Here is a 27,404-nt window from a genome sequence, read left to right as displayed (position 1 = left end):
GCGACGTGTCCGGTCTGGTCAGCATGTTAGGATATCTTAATGCATCTTGGAAATATAGACCTGTAAACACAGAGAAACAATAGGAGGAAATGTCAACAATTAATATTTTTAATGAATGTAAGATTTACTTTATGGTAGCTGACTAAAATACAACTTTCCAAGTCAAATGTACTCTCATTCTGTGCTGTATGGCCCTGCCAGACAGAATACATTCAGTTACACATGCTTTTTTATGTCGTGGTTATTTGAATCTGCTCTAAGGAAAACAAGTGGGCTCAGACATCAGAATTAGATGGTTTGGGTTCTAAGATTCTTTGAAGGATTGTGTTACTTTAGCCCCTACTATTGAAGTTAAGTCAGGTAGGTGTGACTATTTTAGGCTCAGATTGATGCTCAATGTTAAATTCTAATCTTTCTACCATTACATCTAAGACAATATGTGACCCGTTTCAAGAAGCTAGGCGTATGTGTGTGTATATATATATATATATATATATATATATATATATATATATATATATATATATATATATATATTTTATCAAAATGTGTTTTTGGCAGAAATGCCTTCTGGAACAACGTTCATGTCCTTTAATAACAAACGTGTATGCCATCTGTAAATACAAACAAAATTGTTAAATTACGAGCCTAGTTGGTTTAGCCACAGAAAAATACAGGAAACTTCCCGCTAGCCATGGTTGGTTGAGATAATGGATGGGCTGAACATGCCAAGAGATGAGTTAAGATTGGTCTGCCATGCAGCATGATTCTATCTATAACATGAGCTGCTCAGTTTGTGTGGACAATCTGCTTTTTTTAAGAACTGAAAAAGTGTTGCTAATGCTATCAACATTGCTGCAATGAAGTTAATAGAGCTATCGACGAAGATCAATGGGGAAAAGTTGTGATGGACTGCTTTCAGGAGGACGATTGTGCCATGCTGAGTCTCTCTGACTCTGAAGATGAATCAGAAGATGAGGAAATCCCTGATTAGGTAAAACATATTTTTATTGAACCAGACATTGTAGTCTTCTGATGGCAGTGATGGGGGAAGAAAAGGTGATCAACAGTGTTGTTGTCATTGAAGAAGTTGACCGAGTTTTGAAAACAGTGAAATGCCTAGTCGAAGCAGAGAGATGATTGCCAAATGCGGAGAGTCGAAATGAGAACACAGAAGGCTGTTGTATAAAACACATGTCTCCGGATTACATTTTCAAACTAAGGGCAACCATGGCATCCATGACAGAGAGCTAGAGTGTTCATCCATGTATACGGGTAAGAGTCTAGCTACATTTTCAGATATAATACATTTCTAATTTTGTCAGAAAGTAATTTTCATTGCAAGTTAAAGCATACTTTTAGCTAGCTAGCTAACATTACGTGTGTGATCTGTATAGTAATATTAGTTGTATCTCAAGAAAGCCATTTGCAGTGCTAGTTATAGCCTAATGTTAGCTAGCTAGCTAACATTGAACCTAGTTGGTTAGCTTTAGCTACCTGCAGATTCATGCATGGTGCATGGTAGTATTTGTTGGGATTTTGGTTCATTGATACATGGCTAAACAAAAGACTCCACTATGCAAGTAACCATTTCACAGCACAGTTTACACATTCTGTATCCTGTGCAAGTGACAAATAAACATTGATTTTATTTGATATAGAGTGTTTACCAGAGATGGTAATATGAAGAACAACATGACCTGCACCAAAGTCAAATTAGGATATAACATTGGGCCAACGAGAGGGTGTCCAAGTTCTAAAATTCTCCAGGAGAATGCCCTGCTTTTAATTTGTCACATTCACAACCGTAAGCTATTTTCTGTAATTAGCTCGCCATTAACTTGTAAATAATGATCTTGTTGTAAGTTGATTTTCCTGTAATAATGAATACAAATTAGCTAAAGTTAAGACCTTGTCAGCGATATGTTATGGTCAGTATTTGAACTGGCTAGTCAGCTAACAAGCTAGAAACAAACCAAATCATTGATCAGAAAGTTGCTTTTAGTGGCCTGGTTTTAAATGGATGGGTTTATTGGTGTGAAAATACACCAGTTATGATATTTTGGACCACCAGGCTGCTGATGTCATGCAGCCAGTTGGTTTTGTGTTTATACTTCTTATAACGATAACGACAAGTTTGATGTCGGACGACAATAGAATGTTCAGGATGTCACTGCGACAACTGTATACAGAAATGTTGATAGAACTGGTATAAACCAGCCTTTAATCTTAAAATCTCTGGTTGTTTAGCACATTACCATACTCACTCTGTTTAGCACATGGCCTCACGTGAATCCTTAAAGAGATGGGTGGGGCCAAGGCTTAAGAGGGTGTGAATGATGCTGAATGGGTGTAGACAAAGGAGAGTTCTGTAGTAGGTGTACCAAAATATTCAAGGAACAATTTCTCAAAAGTGGGGTTACAAATGTATCCATTTTCAAAGCAGAATTACATTGTTCCTCAACTGTAGTGTTGATATACCATTTTCTAGCTCTGATTATCTACTTTTTTCAAATGTAAAAAACAACATTTTGCTACATAAGACGGAATCGAGTTGATCAGTCCCATATGGCCACAGTGCTGCTAAATGGCACAAGCATGTAATGAAAGTTTATTCAGGCTCTGGATGCTCACTGATTAGTGAGAAAACTTACCATGCATTGTGGCCCGGTGAGTCACTAGATCTCTTGCAAGACAATGGAGTGTTAAGGCAATGGTCAAAGACCCAGTTAGAGGTGCGGGGTAGGATTTTTGTGGTCATGAGCTATCGAGGAGACCACAGCATTCATGGCACAGGAGCCAGTTTATCGGGCTGCGATTGATATGAGCCTTTAGCCATTGAGGTCACAGGGGTTTATCACATTCAAAACTCCCCGGATTCGATTATCAAGGAGCATGAAGAAGCTTATTTTTTTGTTGTTGCAGGGATCCTGTAAAGCCAGTTAAGTACTGTGAGTGGGCTATGCCCATTGTGCCTGTGACCAAGAAGGATGACAGCCTTAGGATATCTGGTGGACTTAGCGACACAGTGAACACTGCAGTGTTCCCTGATGTTTTACAAAGCTGGACATAAGACAAGCACACCGGCAGCTAGCTTTAGATGAAGATGTAGGGGAGCTTTTGACTATCAACACTGCTTTTCAGGGCAACAAGGCTTTAGTTTGGAGAGTCCACAGCGGTGGCCATTTTTCAGCACTACATGGACACCTTGCTAGCAGGCATTACAGGGATCCAGCCGTATTTGGATGACACACTGAATACAGGCCGGACCCCGGAAGAGCATAAGTATAGGCTGAGGCGCTTTGTGGAAGCAGATCTACAACTGCAGAAGGAGAAGTTCATTTTTGCTGCACCCAGTGTTGAGTTCCTGTGGTTCCACATTGACACGGGTGGAATGCGATTGACCCAGGATAAGGTAAAGGCCATTAAGGAGATACTTTCTCCCCAGAACAAGTCTGAGCTAGAGTCATTTCTGGGGCTTCTCAACTTTTACAACTGCTTCCTGCCTGACAGTGTTGGAACCTACTTGACCAGGCAGCTCCTTAGAATTGGACTGACCCTCATGTGGAAGCCTATAAAGAGGCACAGAGCAGTTGATGGGCTATTAGCCCATTATGATGATAGAAAACCCCTGTTACTGGTCCATATGGGCTCTGTGCCTTGTTGAGTCATGTGGAATCTGATGCTCGAGAGGCACCGTGTGCTGTGCATCTAGGACCCTAACTGCACAGCTGGATAAAGAATCCCTGGTTGTTAGCTTGTCCTCTGCTGTCGTGATAAGCACCCTCCGTCTACTATTTGCCACTCATGGGTTGTGTGACGTCCTGATGTCAGACAATGGAGCTGCCTTCACTTCTGCTGAGTTTAGACACATCACCACAGCAACATATAATCCGCCCTCCAATGGGCAAGCTGAAAGCATGATTCAGACAACCAAGGAGGCTCTGTCTAGGATCTCGGTGGGTGACTTGCAGACACAAATATCAAGGTTCCTGCTGTCTCATCATGTTGTGCCCACAGCCTCTACTGAGAAGAGTCCCGCCGGGCTGTTAGCGAACCACCTTAGACCAGCTGCACCAAGACTTTGCAAGTGAAATGCGTCTAAGGCAGGAGGATGATGCAGAAAGGGACCATAGTCATTTAACACATTTTGGCTTTAAATGAGGACATTTTGGCTTTTTAGCATTTTGGCTTTACTCTGGAGGACCGAAGCGGGTCCATGCAGTCGTGGAAGAAGCCACTGGAACTGTCTCTTACAGGACTCGGACGCCTGGCAGTCAAGAGCACCGCAGCCATGTGGATCAGCTGCAGGGCTGCAAAGCAGAAGCCCCCTTTGCTGCCACCTGCTCCTTCGCTGGCTTGGATGACCTGGACACCACGCCTTGATGTGGAAGCAGAGTGCCAACTCCAGAGCCGTGCTCCCCAATGTTATGGGGAACCCACTATGTGACTGGGGGGAAGGAGCGTTGTGTACTGAGTATAGTGGTGTGTGCCCCATGGGTGGGGAAGTTCACCTGCTGACATGGTGTTCATGTTTATTGGCTGCACCATGGAGTAAATAGCCTTTCATACCTTTCTGACTCCTCATTATTGGATTGTACTTTCACCATGTCATGGACATAATAGAAGCTCTCATTTTAGTTACAACTGTTTGGTGAAATGATTACACCCCAGTCTGGCCAGTCAGATGGGAGCTAACGTTGGCTATGAAAGCACACCACCTGTGCCATTAAGGTCCAGCATTTTTGTCAGAGGCCACATCACAGGGAGGCCACATCACAGGTTACAATAGTACTGCCAATGACAGTAATTTTGTTTGCTCCAAAAGAAATCTGTGTTTGCATGTGGAAATTGTATTATGCACCTTTAACAGAAAAAATAATATTCTGGTGTCACACCCTGATCTGTTTCATCTGTCTGTGTGCTTGTCTCCACCCCCTGTCAGGTGTCTACCATCTTCCCCCATTATCTCCTGTGCATTTATACCTGCGTATTCTGTGTCTGTTGCCAGTTCGTCTTGTCCCGTCAAGTCCTACCAGTGTATTCCCATGTTTCCTGTGTTCTTACTTTTTGCATTATTTTTATTTTATATAGTTCAGACCTTTCTGCCTGTCCTGTACCTGCCTGACTCTGCTTTGGACTCTTTTCCTGCCTTAACTTACTTGTTGCCTTCCCCTTGAACTATAATAAACTCTGAGACTCGTACTACCCGCCTCCTGTGTCTGCATCTGGGTCTTAGCCTGAGCCGTGATATTCTGGTGTAAAAAAACATGTACATTGAAGGAAATTCACGAGCACCACAATGTCTCCTTCTCCCATGCTCTACCAAGGTTTTCCATCACACAGCTTTGACCTACTACAGTAGATACTGTATGTTGGTCTATTGTACTTCAAACAATGTGTAGGCAGGTTGCCTAGGATTCAAACCTTCTCAAACAGCCTAATTCATACTCTTCAGAAGGATAATGGACTTTACAGAGTCCTGCTTTGAAATAATGTATGTATACATTGAGTATACAAAACATTAAGGACACCTGCTCTATTTATGACATAGACTGACCAGGTGAATCCAGGAGAAAGCTATGATCCCTTATTGATGTAACTTGTTAAATTAACTTCAATCAGTGTAGATGAAGGGGAGGAAACAGGTTAAAGAAGGATTTTTAAGCCCTGAGACATGGATTGTGTATGTGTGCCATTCAGAGCGTGAATGAGTAAGACAAAATATTTCAGTGCCTTTGAACGGGGTATGGTAGTAGGTGCAAGAACTGTAACACAACTCGGTTGTTCAAGTTCAACAGTTTCCTGCGTGTATCAAGAACGGTCCACCACCCAAAGGACCCAGCCAACTTGATACAACTGTGGGAAGCATTAGAGCCAACATGGGCCAGCATCTCTGTGGAACGCTTTCGACACCTTGTAGAGTCCATGCCCCAACGAATTGAGGTTATTCTGAGGGCAAGGGGGGGTGGGGGGCTGCCATAGTACCATTTGATGGAGGTTAAATCACATGTAAATATGTTTTTGTGTGTACAACACTCATGCCTATAAAGACTGGGTTGGTGTAATTTTTATTCTGAATCCAATACGGCCAACATGATTACACTCAATCATGTTCACATTGTTGCCCTTGTTTATTTTGTATTATGTTATTCTGTCTTTAAAAGGGTTTCACAAGGCTCTTGGTATATATAGGACTATGAGTGTCACTGCCATGCCTTTGCTGTGTTTGAATAGCTGAAGCCAAACAGCTTTTTAACGTGTGTTCATGTTTAAATCTCATTCACACACTTACAGCATATCAACAATTCTGCTAAATATAACAAGCCTTTCTCAACAAAAGCACATAGTAGAGTAACGAAGTCACAGGAAAGCAACCTTTAGTACAACAGTATGTACTGTGTAGCTCAAACATTTTTTGTATTTTCCCCACTGAAACTAAGTGTGCAAGGTTGATTCAAAGTCTTTGAGGTGACCAGGACATACAGGGTGAGGACAAGGTGAGGACAAAGTAGCCAGTGGTTGTTGTAGTTCTGGGGCCTAACCAGCTTGCACATTATGGGTAAGCTGCAGTGACATGTATGACAGGCTGGGTATTGGCGCTGTGTGGTGATCAGTTTCCAATTCTACAACAGTGCACGCACACACATCCGGATTACAAAATAACACTCCACACTTCAAACGTTCTATCCAGGACGGCACAGCAACAGCAGGGGCCCACCAAATGGCTCGCCCTGCTCTAAATGGACAGAATCCAGACCATTTATATGGAATCCAGAGAACATTCTTGTTAACACCAAAACCCTTGCTTTTTGGGAGAAATCATAAAATAAACTTCTAGGCTAGGAGATAAGAAGTGTACTGATGAATGTTATGATCATTGAGTCATGTAGAAATGTTAAATGATATTAAGTATTTTCCCCGTATCCCACCCTTTCTCCCATTTTCGCACTGAAAGGACAATTGGGAATCTGACAAGAGTTTGAGTTAAAAGAAACCATACTCTACTTTCCCCTCTTTCTTCCCCTTGCTAACAACTTCATCACTGCATATCATTTTGCCATAATCTGTCAATGATTAATTCATCCTTTACTGTAGTATTACCTTGTTTTTATGATAAATATTCTTTGTTTTATAAAATAATATCACTGTCTCTGAGATGCTTCATCCCACGTCAATAAAATGATTGTGATACGTACGGTTAATCCCTACTCGCTAAGAACATTTCCTATTGACTTAAATGATTGGTGGTGCCCCATTTACTGTAGAAAATACATAAATCCATATTTTATATTCCATAATGAATTACCCAATTCATTAGACATTATCATGATGTTAGACCACTCCTGTACACATGCTTAATTGACCTGTGGGTGGACTTTTTGGTAACACATTACCTTAAGTGTGCATTAATTAATATGTAACTAAATAGTAATACACGTATTTATAAAATAAATGTAATTACTATGTAAACAATAAGTCATTACACTGTAATAAAGTTTTAGCAGTATAGGTTATTACACAAGTGGAACAAGAACATATCAGTTTGTCGGAGGTTATTCCACGTGTAATTACTCATAATTTATGCACATATGATAAGATGTCTTGTTCCAAATGTAACTAGCCTGTTCTGTAATTACTTTTGCAGTCTCCTGTGTCGCACCATGTTAGCAATGCATCCTAATATGTAACCTTGTTACATGTAACTACATAAGTCACTACCACCAAACTAAACTAGGACTCTGTCAGCTGTTGTAACAATGCACACCCTATCATTAACTACAGCTTCAGTTATCTTATTTCCATATTATTTGGCTTAAAGGATGAACTGAATTAAATGTAAGAGCAATGTATTTACAATGGATATGCATGTAACTATAATGTACCTACCCTGGAGCAAGCAACTTAAACTAAAGTGTTATAACCTTTGTAAATAATATGTACCTGCCTTTGAAAAGGGATTTCGGGTTTATTTCCCTGGCTTCAAAGGTGTAATATAAGTGAAATGTTAAAAATAATATAATGTTTAAGGTTAATGTAGGTACTCATGAGCAAGCATCTTCAAGTAAAATGAAACACAGTAGGGTAAACCTCTTTATTATAATCATTGGGAAAATACACTTCAATTAAGAATAAATGTTGCTACAGCACCTAAAAGTGTAGTTACAATTTACTTTCAATGCAATTACATATTTCACAGGATATCAAAATGTAACTTATTACAATGTTATAAAGAAAAGTATCGTAACCACAATGTTTCTGCTCAGGAACAAGCAACTTAATGTAAAGTGAAGCACATTGTGAATTACTGATGTAATCACTATGTAGTTACTATGTTACAACTATGGCAGATACCCAGTACAGTACTTGGGAATTCTATAGTTAGGGGTTGGCATGTAAATGTCTTTTGCAGTGTTTCCACTATATGCATTCAGGAACGGCGCTCCGCCATTCTAAAATCATTCGCTCCTTTTGGATTTTAGAATTTGATTTAATTTTGTGATTATCTTTGTGGAACATGTACAGACGGCTCTCTTCACTGCACATCTGGAGCAAGTGTCAACCACTCACAATATTTTGTTTATTTTTGTTTTCGAATTTACAGCCAGAACATGCTACATTAACATTAACATTTCAACATAAATGTGAGCAAAATCAAGTTTATAGGGGATATGGAGCAGTTCCTTGCACCACATCTCAAAAAATCTTTATGATTGTTTTACAGCAGGGACACACTATCTTACTCTTACATTATCTCTACCCAGTGTGTGTATGTGTGCGGGCACGTGTGTGTGTGAATGAGTGTGCATAATCAGTGTTTATTTGAACTTATAAGTAATAGGGAGCAGTTCATTACGCCTCTTCTATTTTATAGCATAGCTCACCTCTGCTGTTGCATTTTTGGTGATCCTTCTTGCATATTGGTTGAGTGTCTCTTTAGAGATCTCAAACACTGCCTGTGAATGAAGGAACTCCGGCACTACAAGCATGATCTCTACCAGAGGGGCATTCATCACCATAGTGTTGCGATCCACTCCCACGCTGTGGAAAGCAGCGGACATGCTTCCCTTCTTTTTGTAGGTGTGGCTGCTAACATGTAAAACATAAAGCAATTTATTAATGTGCTTGCTGAAATCAGAACACAAAAGCATTTATTCTAAACCAAAAAACTATATCCAAACTTCTTCCATTTAGGAAGGATGGAGGCCACTGTGTTCTTGGGGACCTTCAATGCTGCAGAATGTTTTGGTACCCTTCCCCAGATCTGTGCTTCGACACAATCCTGTCTCAGAGCTCTACGGACAATTCCTTCGACCTCATGGCTTGGTTTTTGCTCTGACATGCACTGTCAACTGTGGGACCTTATAAAGACAGCCGTGTGCCTTCAAAATTTTCCAAACATATATCATGGTGTACAAGACATAAGTCTGATTCACGCCTGTCTGAGTAAACTAATCCACTGTGGAGGCCATGGGGATGGCGCAGTCCATCACTCAAAGACATGCTACTTTTAATGTATACAGTTAAACTACATAAGAACAATGGTGCAACACTAATAAAAAATACATTATTTTATAACAAATGCATTGGCTAGTGGTCGCTGTCCACGGTTCTTAAGCACATTAGTTCACTGTTCAATTGGTACATTTTCCTAGACCATGTTGCTATGTGCTTAATAGCAAAGTTAACCAGCATATTGGTGTTGAGAATAATGCTGCGGAGGCAGCACCATAGTTAGGAGACGAGAAAACAGCCCTTGCCTTATTGTCTACGAAAAGTGACGAGAGAGGAAACCCCAACTTAATTAGGTCTATAATCAATAGCCTAACAGTTAAATGTGCCTGGCTTTATAAATCCTCTAAATATAAAGTATCTACAGAAATAAGACAGATCCTGCTTCTGTTGCCTGTTTGAGTGTCTATTTAATAGCATACTGATTCTGTGAGCACCATGCCTAATGCAACGACATGTCAAGTAAACCATTTTTAAAATGCAGCTGTTTTTAATCTTTGCTTTGCTGTAATAAAGGCTTTACACTTCCCTGGTATTATTTACAATATATGTAGTGTTGTTTACACTGTTCCAAATTGTCAGAAAAATAATATTTATAATAATAATAATAATAATAATAATAACGCTTCTGTTTCTAGATCTCCTTCTAATTGTTATTATTACTATTACAATCATCATTATAATAAAAATTAATGTCATCATCATTAGTAGGCTAAGTATAGCAGCCTTGTGAACCCACCAGCTGTATGCCTAAGAGCGCATCCTCTATGGTCTTAATACCGTAACTTACTTAGGTGTATACTTCAATACTCATATACTGTAGGCTACTGTATCAGTCAATCATTCATTTGTTTATGTCATCACAAAGCATACGAGTCATTCATGATTTGAAATGCAATAAAGCAAGCCTTGAATAATTAAACAATAAATAAACTGTTCCATTTCGGAAATTGCATTCACGAATGAATGCGACTGTTTAGTCTTTGCTGTAATAAAGGCATAACAACAACAACAAAAAACCTTACATCAGACTGCTACGCTTATTTATTTATATTGTGTTTTTTTTTTACATTGTTCCAATTGGTCAGAATTGCTTTATTGTAATCTAACAGCACCTGTTTGGCACACATAAAATGCACACAGCACTTTCTCCTTTATTCTTCTTGATCTCCAGTATTTTCCACAACTAGTCAAATATATTCCACACATCTGACTTTCCATTTACCTCATGAGCATCCAGTAGCCTAAACATTCCCCCCTTTCGAGTGGTTGCTGCAGCAGAGAGACAACGTGTGCTAGTCACAGTCACTTGCTGTCTTTTTCTTTTAAACATAGTGTAGCAATTCTGAGCCGGATTGCTGGTCGGATTCCCTCTAGTCATTTGTGCGTCTTAATTATTTAATCAAACAGAGTGCATAAAGCATCAGACAAGCTCAGTGAATATAGATGATTTTATTCAAATGCATAGGATGTGTCTATATATGGAAAAAAACAAGTTTTAAAATTCCGACCAATCAATTAGTCGAAAGAACAGAAGACTCTTAGTCGACCAAGATTTTTTTTGTCGGGGAAAACTCTATTACAAATAGTATCAAAGTGTGAGTTAAGCAGCCCTTAAGGTAATCAGGAGCTGTTCTAATTTGAAATGACAAGAGATAGCAGACTTAACAATGGTCAGTTTGGAATGTTTAGGAAATTTAATAGGAGTCTATGTGAGCTTTTGGTGTATTAAAAAGTCTAACATAAAAAGTAAAAGTAGTATCAAGAAAAAAAGTCATAGCTGGAAATGTAACGCTCGACAGAATAGAGTTTAAGTGATGATAATAGTTTTTACATTTTATTAAGTTGATAGGGAGCAGGAGCGGGCAGAAGAGGAATAATAATATTAAATATGCAGAATAACAAGAGAGTTATTGCGTTCTGCAAGCACACTTATTATAATACCTCAATGAAATTAGCTAATTTCCTTTATGCATGAATGCAGCCAAACCAATCTGGCAGTAGTCTACACAGGCAGCACATTTCTGCCAAAATTGGATCATGAATAAATTTGTTTGTGTATCTGGACCCGCCCCTTTTGTGATGAGATATGACACATTCATGACTAGCTGTGTTCATAAAGCACACACAGAGTGATATTTGCCTAATTTGGCGTGAACAAAACCAATACACTTAGGAAGACCTCTTAAACCTTGTCTGAGGAAACAGGGTCAGAGGAATGATTTAACAGCTAGTAAGGTTTAGAGACACAGCTCTAGAGTCAAACTTGTAGCTATCATCATCATTATCATCATCTTAATTACTATCACTCTTATTGTACAGTATGTGAAAGTTCTCCCTTACTCTAAAACAAAACTTTAAAGATGCCATTAAACAATGCAAATAAACGTACCTACAGAAGAGGCAGGACTTGGTCCTAGGGAGAGTCTGACCCCCTTGCCCTACAGTTAAAGGAAAAATAAAGAGAACATTCAGGCTAATGTCAGCCAACAGATGATTGGTGAAAGACATTATCAGCGACAGTCTTTAATATAAGCCTCCTTATCTTCTTTAATGACAAATTGGGTTGGCTTGACAGCAATTATGTTGACAAAATCCCAGACAGAAATGGAAACAGACTTCTGACGTTATCTTACCATACAACTGGTTAACAGTTTTGCGGATGAAGTCCTTCTCCACTTCCAAAGCCTCCATCTTGATCTTTTTCTTCAGCATCTACACTTTCAAATTGTCAGTTGTATGGTCAGAGGGGCTTGATACAGACACTATAATTCAAACAAAGGGCATTCGTTGCAACGTTATAAGATATTCTACAGAACAATTGTTTAACTATGTCATTAGACAATGCAAACACACTGAACAACAGATGAGGCAGGACTTGGTTGTCATAGGGAGGGAGTCTGACCCCATTGTCCGAAGGGAGAAATAAATAAAACATCCTGGCTAATGTCAGCCAAGAGATGACTGGTTAAAACAGGGATTCCCAACCACTAGACAGTGGACCGGCCTGCCTTTTAGATAGTTTATAGCCTGGCTGATGCACAGATCTGTGATACACAAAAACAGGTCGGATAACCATTCGTTCCTCCACAATATTTAATTAAAGCACAAACAATCAAGATGGATTTAAGGCCGATCTAATAACACATGCAAAACATGGGTGAGCCATTGGTCTGTATGGGTCGACCTGTGTTCATTGACCCGTAATCAGTACTGTCTAAACGCAACAGCCCACTCTTTTATATTTTCAATGAATGGCCCTTCATGCTTATTACCTGTGTCATAGGTTAAGTATGAATGGTCTGGCACGGGCTAAACTCACTTCAAATATACAGGGTAAAACCCTTGTTCTTGGTGTGAAAGTGGTATAGGTATTTGCATGGGGCGAGGAATTCATTCTTGTCGCACTTCTGAACTGAAATATGAACTGAAGCGTACTTAGAAAGGTTCTACCCACTAGCTCGCACTTTGCAGTGTCAATATTACAGACTAGTCACATAAACAATATCAAAGAGCCAACAGAGTCTGGTGCTTTGGTCAGGTCAGATATTTAACTTTCTACGACAAATAATTGTATTGTTGTTTCTACTGAAAGCAAACATTTTGATGAATAAAGCCATACTTACCATCTATGGGAGCTATATCATCATCTCCAGCAACCACAGTTGGTTCCTGTACCGCTTGCTTAGGGATCTCAACATCTACCACTTTGGTTATGGCACCATCCTCTGCTGATGAGGTCATCTTCTTTCTTTGTTTGTAAGTCCTTTTACATGACATTCTATAGATGAACAAAGAACACATTTCCAGTATAAACCAAAGTACTGTTGAAAAATGTGTCATGCAATCTAATTGGAATCTATTATAAATGTGTGGGCCATACAAACATGGTTTTCAGAATCACTAAGGGTCTAGCGAGCTCTCGACAAAAAAGGTACTAAAATGTACTTTTATGTAATTGCAGGTATTCATTCTAGCTATGGTTATTACAGGTGCAATACTGCATAATACTTCGAAGGCCAATTATATTAATACATCAGGTATTACTGTAGGAACCCATGCGTAATTACATATATATTATCACACTATCTACATTGTATATACTTTTTGTAGTATTAGGTTATTACTTATGTGGAAATTGGTATATCACTTCTTATGTAACTACAATGTTGGTAACAACTTTTCATGAGCTGGCTAGAGCTATGGCATACAACTAGCGAACATAATAAAGCAGCCAGCTTGTCTAGCTAACTACCAGCAAATGGTTTGGCTAAGCTAACCTTAGCTAGCACCACACTGACAATAGACTAGCCTAGCTAGTAACATTAACCTTAGTATGCTTATTAACTGAGGTTGCTAGCTATCTAGCTAACTAGAATGCTATATTGGCTTTACATTTGCACTATTTGAGTCGGCTTCTATTCGGCTACACATGGCCAACCTATAGCCAGGCTACACATGACAAATGGCTACTTGGCCAAGCTATAGCCAGGCTCCTAGCTAATACTATTATAATGTAATTTGCACTGCTACCTAGTTAGCTAGTCATCAAAAAGTTAGTTGACAGTTAGAAAACTGGCTTATCCTGCCAAGGCAACAATTAACATATATTTTGCGTCTGTTACATTGTTAGCAAGATAATAAACCAAGTGAAGATAATATAATTGGCAAAATACAACCAGCAAGCTACTGTTTGTGCAAACCAGCAACAGTTCAGCTGTGTCACTTAGTCCTTAACTAACGTTAGCTAGCTATGTTAAAAACGACAGGATGGGAGCGAGAAAAAGATGGTCCCACAAAAAGCGCCTCATTTGCACTGATATGTCACATGAAATCCATCGATTAACAAGACAAATTCAATAGTACATTTTAACTACATTAATATATGACAACTTATTTACCTTGGTTCTCCTTGGCCAACGTTGACTGTCACTGCGTTTTGTCCTCGATTTCGCTCAACGTGATTTTTTGGCGTAAAGTTCGAACAATATCCTGCACGTCGGTATTTCACGGATACAAAGCAGATAATGATCCGGAATGCATGCAAAGATGGATACACATAGTAAATTAACAGTACAACGGGTATTGATTGGCCTAAAGCACTTTGGAAATGTTTGAAATTATGATTACTGTAAAAAAAAAAAAAAAAATGTACATTTGCTGTACAGACAGTGCATTTCACTTTCATCTTGAGCTGGTATGTAAACCTAGTTAGCTAGTCTCATAGGTTCTAGGTGTGTACGCTGCTGGGCCGAGCTAAGCGGGCTGACATTGACCTACAGTATATATCATTTTTCAGACATTGACCTACAGTATATATCATTTTTCAGTCCAGATTTCCAGTCTCTACAAGGGCTCGCTCTCCTCTGTGTCCAAGTTGCATTCCCATTCTGGACACTCCGGACTGCCAGCCCGTTTAGAGCAAGTGAAGAGCTTAGGAAACGCACACCATTCTGGACACTCAGGACTGCCAACCGGTTCAGAGCAAGTGAAGAGCTTAGGAAACGCACACCATTGGCCTGCAGCCTACCACTCAAGATGTTTCATCTCTATCTGGAGAGCTTTGGTCCTCCTAATTCCAACAATGTGGATGCATTCCTACTGTTACTGAAAAAGTCCATTGATAATCATAGAATGCAATTGAATGTAATAGAATTACTTAGTCTATGTTCCATTTCAATTATCACTTCGTGTCAGTCTCTAAAACGTGCACCTGTGTCTGGGTTAAATGTGGGTGTTTCCTTGCAGGATTTGTCGAAACAAGAGGCATCATCAGACTCCCTCTGCTCCATCAGGAAGGATTTCATCTTTAGCCATTCTCGGGTTCCACTTACAATTGGGTAACATTTCTTCATCGGTAGGTTAATGAATGACACACTAAGAAAGTTTGGGATAATTACATTTTTAGAAAGTGGTTCACAGTCAGGGGCTGCATTACCCAAAAGAGTTTCAAAAAATCCCTAACACTTTTTTTGTTTTGTTTTTACAGTGGGATGGGATGCTTCATTGATGATTAAATAGTTGAGCTAGTGGTAAACCTTGACCACTTTGTTAATATCTGTCACTCACATAAATGCTCTTTCATGCTCTTTCAGCCCCAATAAAATTATGCACAACAACCATACACAAGGTACTGGTGAGTGTGGGGCTCTCTGCTAAGTAATTACATGTTAGTTAGTGTTCCGTGACATAGGTTAGAACAGAAATGGAACAAGGTATGGCGAGTAGGTCTCTCCAGGATGAAGATAATGTGGTTTAAGGGCAAGTTAAGGTTGTGTTTCCAAAAGCTGGGTCTCAATGTCTGGGGCCTATGGTGGATTCCATTTATGAAAAACATATTGGGGTTTCCATTGTCATATACTATTGATCTGATGTGTTAATTTCTTTTTGCAATATTGCAGAATTGCACAGGGGTCACACTGCATGTTCGGCTACTCAAGTGGCGCAGCGGTCTAAGGCACTGCATCTCAGTGCAAGAGCTGTCACTGCAGTACCAGGTTTGAATCCAGGCTGCATCACATCTGGCTGTGATTGGGAGTGCCATAGGGCGGCGCACAATTGGCCCAGCGTCATCTGGGTTTGGCCGGGGTAGGCTGTCATTGTAAATAAGAATTTGTTCTTAACTGACTTGCCTACTTAAATAAAGGTTCAATGTAAAAACATATATATAGAGGATAGCATTGCACGGAGCTCAAGGACCCTGACAAGAATGACGAAAAGCCTGAGAGAGGTGCATTGTCATTGTTACAGTTGTCGATCAACACCAAATTATTAGCAATTTTGACTTTGAAAAAGTTTTGTTTATTCACTCTGAGGACATTTTTGCTCACTTACAAACAATATGTAAAAGGGTGTTTTTAATAATCAGGCTTTTGGGATATTTAATGTATTATTTACTGGACAGCGTAAAGGGGCACTCCAAGATTTTCAACATTTAGCTTCCTTTTCCAACCATCCCGACCAGTGTTTCCCACAGAACTATAGTGGTGGCAGGCCGAGAAGGGCAGCATGGTGCGACTGGAGAGGCTTGGACCACTGCTGCTGCCTTAATTTATTATTCTTGTGAGCCTACACTATTCAGGCAAATGAAGTAAAAGCTGTTTCAAATGTGTTTTGAGTACTGTTTTTAGAGCTGCAACTAACTATTCTGATAATCAATCTGTCAATTATTACTTTGATTACTCAATTTGTTTTAATTTGGGGCAGCGGCGTAGCCTAGTGGTTAGAGCGTTGGACTAGTAACTGAAAGGTTGCAAGTTTGAATCCCTGCGCTGATAAGTTACAAATCTGTCATTCTGCCCCTGAATAAGGGGCAGAACCCACTGTTCCTAGGCCGTCATTGAAAATAAGAATTTGTTCTTAACTGACTTGCCTAGTTAAATAAAGGTATAACTGCTGACTGGATATAGGCTGAATGTTTGATCAAATATAAAAATGTTTCCATTGCATTACAGTGCAAATGCAACAACAGTCAAACTCAGTTATTTTCGGACAACTTCCATTAAAGTGCATTTCCACATAAGACAGGAGCAGTGTCAGCTCAAGACGATTTGGGACCCAAAGCAAGATTTGATTTCGGTGCCCCTCCTATAGAAGTTGAGGGTCATACTTCCCTGGGACTCTCAAGTATTCTCATATCACTAACATTTGTCTTACCTCTCATTATTGAAGGTCTGCAACTAAGCCCTGAGGAGGTTCAAGGGAAGGAAGGGTTTCTAAATTGGGTCAAGTTCTCTACGGAGATTGGTGATGATAGATGAATCCAAGTCCTCGCACAAGAAAAAAGTATAGCATTATGCATTTTGATGTAGTAACATTCATTATCTGGGCTTGGGAACTGAGTATTTGTTGATATCATATTTCACTCAGTTGCCATTTTAAAGTACTCCCCAGTAAATATACTGATATGGATGAAACAAATAGAGTCCTTGCCCATTTCATATACTGAATTATTTGATAAATACATCTCAGTTCTCTTGGACATATCATGTTTCAGGTCATTCAACATTACAGTATACAACTTTACCCATCAGACCTTGTGTCATAAATTAAATTATGCTAGTTCTCATTGATTATATATATTTTTACTTTTTTTCTCCCCAATTGGTAGTTACAGTCTTGTCTCATCACTGCAACTCCTGTACAGACTCGGGAGAGACGAAGGTCAAGAGCCATGTGTCCTTCGAAACACGACCCAACCAAGCCGCACTGCTTCTTGACACAATGCCCACTTGACCCAGAAGCCAGCTTCACCAATGTGTCAGAGGAAACAGCTGGTGACCATGTCAGCTGGCGACCATGTCAGTGTGCATGTGCCCAGTCCGCCACAGGAGTCTCTAGAGCACAATGGGACAAGGACATCCCTGCCAGCCAAACCCTCCCCTAACCCAGACAACGCTGGGCCAATTGTGCCCCATGGGCTTCCCGGTTGCAGCCAGCTGTAACAGAGCCTGGACTCGAACCAGGATCTCTAGTGGCACAGCTAGCAACTGCGATGCAGTGCTCCACTCGAGAGGCCAGTTCTCATGGATTTACTGATCCCTCACCATTTCAAGGCGCGACTAACCACTGGCCAACTATCTGTCACAAAATAACGATATTCACTTATTCCTATCTTTCAGTACAATCGTGGAAGGATGGGGCAAACGTGAAGAAGACAGGGTTGGTTGTTTGGGATGATGGAGATTAAACAACAGACGGTGCCCAGTTCTTAAAATGGTGGAAAACCGTTCACAGGCAGCCTTAATCCCTATCATCAGTTGACATGTGCGAAGAGGTTCCACAATTCTGAGTGACTGCTGGAGAGTTTTTGTCAGGTCTCTGAATATGCTGGGTTACAATCACCAGACACACAACTTTGTGGATCCTCACACAGTTTATCACACACACACAACACATTGAAGAGTGTGGCAGTCAATAAAGGGGCAGGTTGGGAGGCTAAGGTGCAATCAGACCAAAACAAGTTTAAAGAGGCATCTCCTTTTATTGAGTGGATATCCTGGTTGGGTAAAGAGAATTAGAAAGGAGTACCCTCTCAACTCGTCAAAGACGTCCGATTAGTGTATCAGCTGTACGATTTTCACTCTTAGCATGCACCCCCTAGAGGAAATGTCAAGACCATTCCAAGCTGTAATATCAGACATTGTTTGTCACATAAGAAGGGTCAATGTTGTCTTTCAAATGACTGTGTTTCATTCTTTTGACAGGGTTATAAGCATGTTTTGTTGCTCTCCGTGTCTTTTGGGTCAGTCCACTTAAAAATGTTTTTATATCACACGGGAGACTATGGATTCCATTGCTTCCAAACATATCACTGTCCGATCAACACGCTATGCATCAACCCTCAAGAAAGTGTATTACCAAACTTCACCTACTACAATAAAAAACACAAAAACACGTGACATAGAAACTACATATTAATTACATGAGTAAATCAAAATGCGTTTCACTTTACATTAAGTTGCTTGTTTCTGTGTAGAAACATTGTAGGTATTATAAAAACAATGTAAATGACATTGTAATTACACATTTTGATACACTGCAAAATATTTCATATCAATTACATAGTAATTACACTTAAAGGTGCTGTAACAACATTCTTCCTAGATTGAGATGGATTCCCATTGATCACAACTACGAGTACTGTATTGGGTGTCTGCCATCATGGTAACATTGTAACTATTTAGTACTGTAATTACATGAGTAATTCATGATGTGTTTCACTTTACATTAAGTTGTTTGTTCCTGTGTAGAAACATTGTAGTTTCAATACTGTTATTAATAACAACATTGTAATAAGTTACATTTTGATATCCTGTGAAATATGTAATTGCATTGAAAGTAAATTGTAACTACACTTTTAGGTGCTGTAGCAACATTTATTCTTAATTGAAGTGTATTTTCCCAATGATTATAATAAAGAGGTTTACCCTACTGTGTTTCATTTTACTTGAAGATGCTTGCTCATGAGTACCTACATTAACCTTAAACATTATATTATTTTTAACATTTCACTTATATTACACCTTTGAAGCCAGGGAAATAAACCCGAAATCTCTTTTCAAAGGCAGGTACATATTATTTACAAAGGTTATAACACTTTAGTTTAAGTTGCTTGCTCCCGGGTAGGTACATTATAGTTACATGCATATCCATTGTAAATACATCGCTCTTACATTTAATTCAGTTCATCCTTTAAGCCAAATAATATGGAAATAAGATAACTGAAGCTGTAGTTAATGATAGGGTGTGCATTGTTACAACAGCTGTCCTAGTTTTAGTTTGGTGGTAGTGACTTATGTTGTTACATGTAACATTGCTAACATGGTGTGACACAGGAGACTGCAAAAGTGTAATTACAGAACATGTTAGTTACATTTGAACAAAAACATCTTGTAATTACATATACATAAATCATGAGTAATTACATGTGTGGAATACCCTCCGACAAGCTGATTTGGAACATGTTCTTGTTCCACTTGTGTAATAACCTATACCGCTAAACTGTTATTACCTTGTAATTATATAGTGTTGACATAGTAATTACATGTGACTACTATGTTATTAATACATTTATTACTATTTAGTTAAATATTAATGAATGTACACCTACGGTAAAGTGTTATCGATTTTGTTATGTTGAATGTTGAATGTGAAGTCACATCCTACATATTCAAATCAAATCAAATGTTACTTGTCACATGCACCAAATACAACAGCTGTAGACCTTACCGTGAAATACTTACTTACAAGCCCTTAACCAACAATGCAGTTCAAGAAATAGAGTTAAGTTATCCCTTCATTTTCTTTTGGAAGTCGGGAAGGAAGATTATTTGGATGATATTAACTGTGCATGTTTGGCTGTTTGGCTGTGACCACGGTCAATGGCAGGCCCAGCAGCAGATAAGGAGAGTGACAGAACCGGCGAGGCCAACCTCAGGTTAACTAGAGGTTACTTAGAGTGTAGGTCATAGACTACAACTAAGAAGTGTTATGAGGGACATAGCACAGCTCCACACACATACACATTTGAAGATGATCCCTGGGCTGTGATGGACAGTAAAGAGGTTGCGGATGAGGTGGAGCTGGTCAAGTATGGTGCACAAAGGCCAATATCTCACAGTCAATCCCCATCCACCATACACAATGACATACAAGCATCTTTGTTAAATGTGTCCATCCTAATGGGCCTCGTTTGCCGGATGTTGTGGGGGAAATAGGGAAAAGGTTAGACTGATGCATTAGACCGATGCATTTTTCACGAGCCCAGTTCAGGTATCACATGGGCTGGCAAGCCATGGTTGGTAGCAAAAAGGTACATATGAGTGCAATGCTCGCCAGCACTTTCCAGATGGCATTTTGGCTGTTGAATGGCCTTCTGACCTGTGGCAGTCAAGTTCCATGGTGTCTCTGTATGTAGTAACTGCCAGAGGGGAGGGCTGATGGTGGAGTGGGCCTATCAAGGACACTTCTGGGAGATTCAGGATGACATTGACATTGTAGAGGTGCAATTCCTATCATCCTGTATGTGAAGGCCAAGTAAGTTGATGGCATTTCTTGTCAATGAGTGTCAGGTTGTGATGATTCATTGTAGTGAACACCTGCCTTATGCATTTGTCATCATGTGTGGTTGCATCCTACGTATTGGACTAACCATGAATCAAAGCTCATTTCTAAATTATAAGGAAGGAGGTGACTTAAGAGCCCAATCGTGTAGGGACAGTGGGGGCAAGATGTAGGGCGACAGGCAGCCTAGAGCGTTGGGCCAGTAACCGAAAGGCCAATCCGACAAGGTGAAAAATCGATTTGCCCATGTCCAAGGCATTTAACCTACTACTACTACTACTATGACTGACCCTGTAAAACAACCCATTTTACTGCACCCTGCACCCTGCACCGGTGTGTGACAAAACAAAACATTTTAATGTATTTATAGAGTTAGAGAGAGGGTGTCAAGGGTTGGACTATATTTCCTTTTGTTGGAGCCTCAGAGTTGCTTCATTGATTCTCAAAGAGCCTTGCAACTTGGAATATTTGGTGTTGCCATGCCAAGCACTCTGCTACCTTTTCTATATCTGGACAAATGTGTTTGAGTGTAATTATAGCAAGTATTTTGGATTCCCAAAAAGTTGAACTGCACAAAAATAGACTTGACTACAGGTCATAAGAATAGTACATAAATCTGAAGGACGTCTCATTAAAAACAAGACTATACACAGGTGATTTAACCACAATTTAATGGCACTGTGGTGGCGGGGGGGGGGGGGGGGGGGGCTAATGTCATTGCAAGAGTAGGTAGGGGCTGAACAAATAAAATCCACAGAGGAAACTTTTCAGCGTTTGTGCCCACTTGTTTTTCTTAGAGCTAGTTATATTACAATAGCCACAACATAAAAAAACATGTAACTGTATGTATTTTTGACAGACAGGGCCATAAAACACTGAATGAGAACAAATTTGACTTGGAAAGTTGTCTTTTAATCAGCTACCAAAAACTAAAGCTTAAATTCATCCTAAATATTCATCGGTGACATTTCCACCTATTGTATCTCTGTGCTTACAGGTCTATATTTCCAAGATGCATTAAGATATCCTAATGCTGTTTGTGGATGTAGTGCAGACAACTGCCTACCTGTATTTACATTTGTTACATTATCAGAGGGTCACATGAGCTTATGTGGCCCATCCCCCCTCCAGACAGGCATGATTCTGCACTTTGATAAGTTTAGGACATAATATTTTTACATAACCAACCATTTCATAAATGGGAGACATAAGAGATGTGAAAAAGCATTGTTGTGTTTTGTTCTACCTCAGGGGAAGGGATATCTCACAAACCCTTATTGAGGATTGGCCACGAGCCTAAATGTGTCTGTAACACTATATGGATGGTATTAAAGGCTTGTAATCAAGCATACCAGATCTGGCGATACATCCCCGTGTGTGGAGATGAATGGTTAACAATTCTAAGAAGAAAAGAGAACCCATCTCTGCCCTCTGATTCAATGTGTCCTATCACTCAAAAACTGCCACACAAACACTCACACCAAAGTATCAGTTTGTGGAGACAGAGAATAATTAATCCAGTCAATCCATTAAAAGAGGATTCATCACTCGCTAATGTTCACACTAATTCCTCTAGTGCATTGATGTCTTGATATCTGACAAATCCAATCACATTTTATTTGTCACATACACATGGTTAGAAGATGTTAATGTGACCATGCAGTGATATCTAACAAGTAATCTAACAATTTCACAACAACTACCTTATACACACAAGTGTAAAGGACTGAATAAGAATATGTACATAAAAATATATGGATGAGAAATGGCCGAACGGCACAGGCAAGATGCAGATGATGGTATAGAGTACAGTATATACATATGAGATGAGTAATGTAGGGTATGTAAACATCATATAAAGTGGCATTGCTTAAAGTGGCTAGTGATACATTTATTACATCCAATTTTTATTTATTGAAGTGGCTAGAGATGTGAGTGAGTATGTTGGCAGCAGCCACTCAATGTAAGGGATGGCACGTCAGGAAGTCCAGGACCCAGTTGCACAGGGCGGGGTCGAGACCCAGGGTCTTGAGCTTAATGATGAGTTTGGAGGGTACTATGGTGTTAAATGCTGAGCAGTAGTCGATGAAGAGCATTCTTACATAGGTCTTCCTCTTGTCCAAATGGGTTAGGGCAGTGTGCAGTGTGATTGCGTCGTCTGTTGACCTATTGGGGCGGTAAGCAAATTGGAGTGGTTCTAGGGTGTCAGGTAGGGTGGAGGTGATATGGTCCTTGACTAGACTCAAAGTACTTCATGGTGACGGAAGTGAGTGCTACAGGGCAATAGACATTTAGCTCAGTTACCTTAGCTTTCTTGGGAACAGGAACAATGGTGGCCCTCTTGAAGCACGTGGGAACAGCAGACTGGGATAAGGATGATTAAATATGTCCGTAAACACACCAGCCAGCTTGTCTGCCCATGCTCTGAGGATGTGGCGAGGGATGCTGTCTGGGCCGGCAGCCTTGCGAGGGTTAACACGTTTAAATGTTTTACTCACATTGGCTGCAGTGAAGGAGAGCCCGCAGGTTTTGGTAGCGGGCCATGTTGGTGGCACTGTATTGTCCTCAAAGCGAGGAAAGAAGTTGTTTAGTTTGTCTGGGAGCAAGACTTCGGGGTCCGTGAAGGGGCTGGTTTTCTTTTTGTAGTCCGTGATTGACTGTAGACCCTGACACATATCTCTCGTGTCTGAGTCGTTGAATTACGACTCTACTTTGTCTCTTTACTGACACTTAGCTTGTTTGATTGCCTTGCGGAGGGAATAGCTACACTGTTTGTATTCGGTCATGTTTCTGGTCACCTTGCCTTGATTAAAAGCAATGGTTCGCACTTTCAGTGTTGCGCGAATGCTGCCATCAATCCATGATTTCTGGTTGGGGGAGGTTTTAATAGTCGCTGTGGGTACATCACCGATGCACTTGCTAAAAAACTCACTCACCAAATCAGCGTATTCATCAATGTTATTGTCCGATGCTATGCGGAACATATCCCAGTCCATATGATCGAAGCAATCTTGAAGCATGGAATCCGATTGGTCGGACCAGCATTGAAAAGACCTGAGCACAGGCGTTTCCTGTTTTAGTTTCTGTCTATAGGCTGGGAGCAACAAAATAGAGTCGTGGTCAGCCTCTCAAGTTATATTAGAACCTACCATCAGGATTCTAGGAAACTGCATTATGTCACCATGCTCCCAAACCCTGCTTTATAACAAATGGATTGTAGAGGAAATGTAAGAAAGCTGTCAATCACTCAAGGAGAAATTTAATTCCCACTTCAATCAAGGTTGAGAGCTTCTGAGCTGGTTGGGCTGGGCTCCACATCTTGCCCATTTTGGTAAAAGGTTGACAGGCGTAGCTCAGTGAATCACTCTCCATCCACTAATATGACTGTCAGACACATCCCCCTGCACATCATCACTGTCTCTCCTCCCCGCCCTGCTACTGTACTGTACCAACAAACCTCCAGACTAGAATACTCCCATTATCGGCCTGACCAAACTAGTAGTTTCCTCCAGGGATGTACAGTATTTACTCTCTGTTAAACAAGTCAAATAGAACCACTGGTGTGGGAAACCATGACTCAGGGAAACAGTGTTCTGACCACATGAAGGGAGAGGAGTTGAAAGAGCTGAAATAATTAGGAGGGAAATTAACGAGACGTGATAAATGTTGTTAGTGGACATACACGAGCAGTCGCAGGACCCATGTAGAGGTCTCCACACTGCCTGAAGCTGCTTTATAGTGGTGTGGGACTGTTTGATTGACCAATTAGACACACTAGGCCAATATAAAGAGAGTGTTAGAAGCTTGTAAGTAATAAGATGGATGTAGGAGAAGGAAGAAAAGGAGGAGGAGAAGGAGGGTAAATGGGTATACAGTGGCTTGCGAAAGTATTTACCCCACATGGCATTTTTGTTGCTTACAACCTGGAATTAAAATTTATTTTTGGGAGGTTTGTATCATTTGATTTACACAACATGCCTACCACTTCAAAGATGCAAAATATTTTTTATTGTGGAACAAACAAGAAATAAGACAAAAAAACAGAAAACCTGAGCGTGCATAACTATTCAACCCCCCCCCCAAAGCCAATATTTTGTAGAGCCACCTTTCGCAGAAATTACAGTTGTAAGTCTCTTGGGGTATGTCTCTATAAGCTTGGCACATCAAGCCACTGGGATTTTTTTCCGTTCTTCAAGGCAAAACAGCTCCAGCTCCATCAAGTTGGATGGGTTCCGCTGATGTACAGCAATCATTAAGTCATACGACAGATTCTCAATTGGATTGAGGTCAGGGCTTTGACTAGGCCATTCCAAGACATTTAATCTTGATCCTACTTGAGACGCAGATGTCTCAACTAGGCACCTGGAAATGCAAATGCGCTACGCTAAATCGTTTTTAAACGCTGCGTCATTTTTTTAAATTAAAAAAGTCGACGATAAACTTTCACAAAACACTTCGAAATCCTTTTGTAATCCAACTTTAGGTATTAGTAAACGTTTATAATCTATCAAAATGATTACAGGGCGATGTATATTCAATAGCTCCTCGTCTGCAAATCAATGGCTGCCAATGTCCACATTGAAAACATCCTGGTGGAGACCGGAAGAAACGGAATCCAGATAGTTGGATTTTCCAACAAAAAGTTCCATTGAAAATGACGACAATGGCGACATCGTGTGGAATTTGTATGAATTGCATGCAGGTCGATATTAAATTTTGTCCCCTTTTAACAACCCATGAAAGTGACTTATCGAAATAATTTTTAGCTTTCAGAGAGCAGTTCTTCTTGCGTTTTTCAATGAAACACATGATCTGTTATAGTCACAGCCGTGATTTAACCAGTTTTAGAAACTTCAGAGTGTTTTCTATCCACACATACTAATCATATGCATATACTATATTCCTGGCATGAGTAGCAGGACGCTGAAAAGTTGCGCGATTTTTAACAGAATGTTCGAAAAAGGAAGGGGTAGACTTAAGAGGTTTTAAAGGTTTCCTCTTAAACCACTCGAGTGTTGCTTTAGCAGTAAGCATAGGATCATTGTCCTGCTGGAGGGTGAACCTCCGTCCCAGTCTCAAATCTCTGGAAGACTGAAATAGGTTTCCCTCAAGAATTTCCCTTGTATTTAGCACCATGCATCGTTCCGTCAATTCTGACCAGTATCCCAGTCCGCTGCCGATTAAAGTTTCCCAGTCCCTGCTGATGGTGTTCTTGGGGTGATGAGAGGTGTTGAGTTTGTACCAGACATAGTGTTTTCCTCGATCGCTAAAAATCTTAATTTTAGTCTCATCTGACCAGAGTACCTTCATCCATATGTTTGGGGAGTCTCCCACATGCCTTTTGGCGAACACCAAACATGTTTGCTTATTTTCTTCTTTAAGCAATGGTGTTTTTCTGGCCACTCTTCTGTAAAGCCCAGTTCTGTGGAGTGTACGGCTTAAAGTGGTCCTAACGACAGATTATCCAATCTCCGCTGTGGAGCTTTGCAGCTCCTTCAGGGTTATCTTTGGTCTCTTTGTTGCCTCTCTGTTTAATGCCCTCCTCGCCTAGTCCGTGAGTATTGGTGGGTGGCCCTCTCTTGGCAGGTTTTTTGTTATAAACCACTGGGTAATGTGGTGATTAGCCTCAACACTTTGAACCATGTGAGCTACACTGAGTCCACAAAACATTAGGAACACCTGCTCTTTCCATGACATAGACTGTCTTAGTGAATCCCTTATTGATGTCACTTGTTAAGTCCACTCCAATCCTTGTAGATGAAGTGGAGGAGACAGGTTATTAAGTCTTGAGATATTTGAGACATGGATTGTGTATGTGTGCCATTCAGCGGTGAATGGGCAAGACAAAATATTTAAGTGCCTTTTAACAGGGTATGGTAGTAGGTGCCAGGCGCACCGGTTTGAGTGTGTCAAGAATTGCAACGCTGCTAGGTTTTTCATCCTAAAAAGTTTTCCGTGTGTATCAAGAATGGTCCACCACCCAAAGGACATCCAGCCAACTTCACAACTGTGGGAAGCATTAGAGTCAACATGGGACAGCATCCCTGTGGAACATTTTCGACACCTTGTAGAGTCCATGCCCTGATGAATTGAGGCTGTTCTGAGGGAAAAATGGGGTGGAACTCAATATTAGGTAAGAGATCCTAATGCTTTGTACTCTCAGTGTACATCGGAAACCATTTTGAAAACTCTGTTTCAAGGCAAAACTCGGCTACATGTATAGCTAAGTCTTACAGTTACAATGTGGTTGAACCATTGTTACGGTTCAAAGCTTTTGCAATAATATAATTTTTTATTCCAAAATTAACCGTAATCTAAAATATCTT

General features: G+C 40.2%; 1 protein-coding gene and 1 pseudogene across 1 annotated transcript in view; both read right to left on the bottom strand.

Moving 5' to 3' along the window:
- Positions 1 to 27,404, bottom strand: part of LOC139381503 (glutamate receptor ionotropic, delta-1-like) — a 451,280-nt gene that overhangs the window by 213,444 nt on the left and 210,432 nt on the right. The gene's annotated exons all lie outside the window — the stretch shown is intronic.
- On the bottom strand, positions 8,820 to 13,257 carry LOC139381956 (uncharacterized; annotated as a pseudogene).

This window comes from Oncorhynchus clarkii, chromosome 23, assembly GCF_045791955.1.
Source record: "Oncorhynchus clarkii lewisi isolate Uvic-CL-2024 chromosome 23, UVic_Ocla_1.0, whole genome shotgun sequence".
Lineage (NCBI taxonomy): Eukaryota > Metazoa > Chordata > Actinopteri > Salmoniformes > Salmonidae > Oncorhynchus > Oncorhynchus clarkii.
The sequence above is the reverse complement of the archived record's forward strand: the minus strand, read 5'-3'. Positions and strand labels throughout refer to the sequence as shown.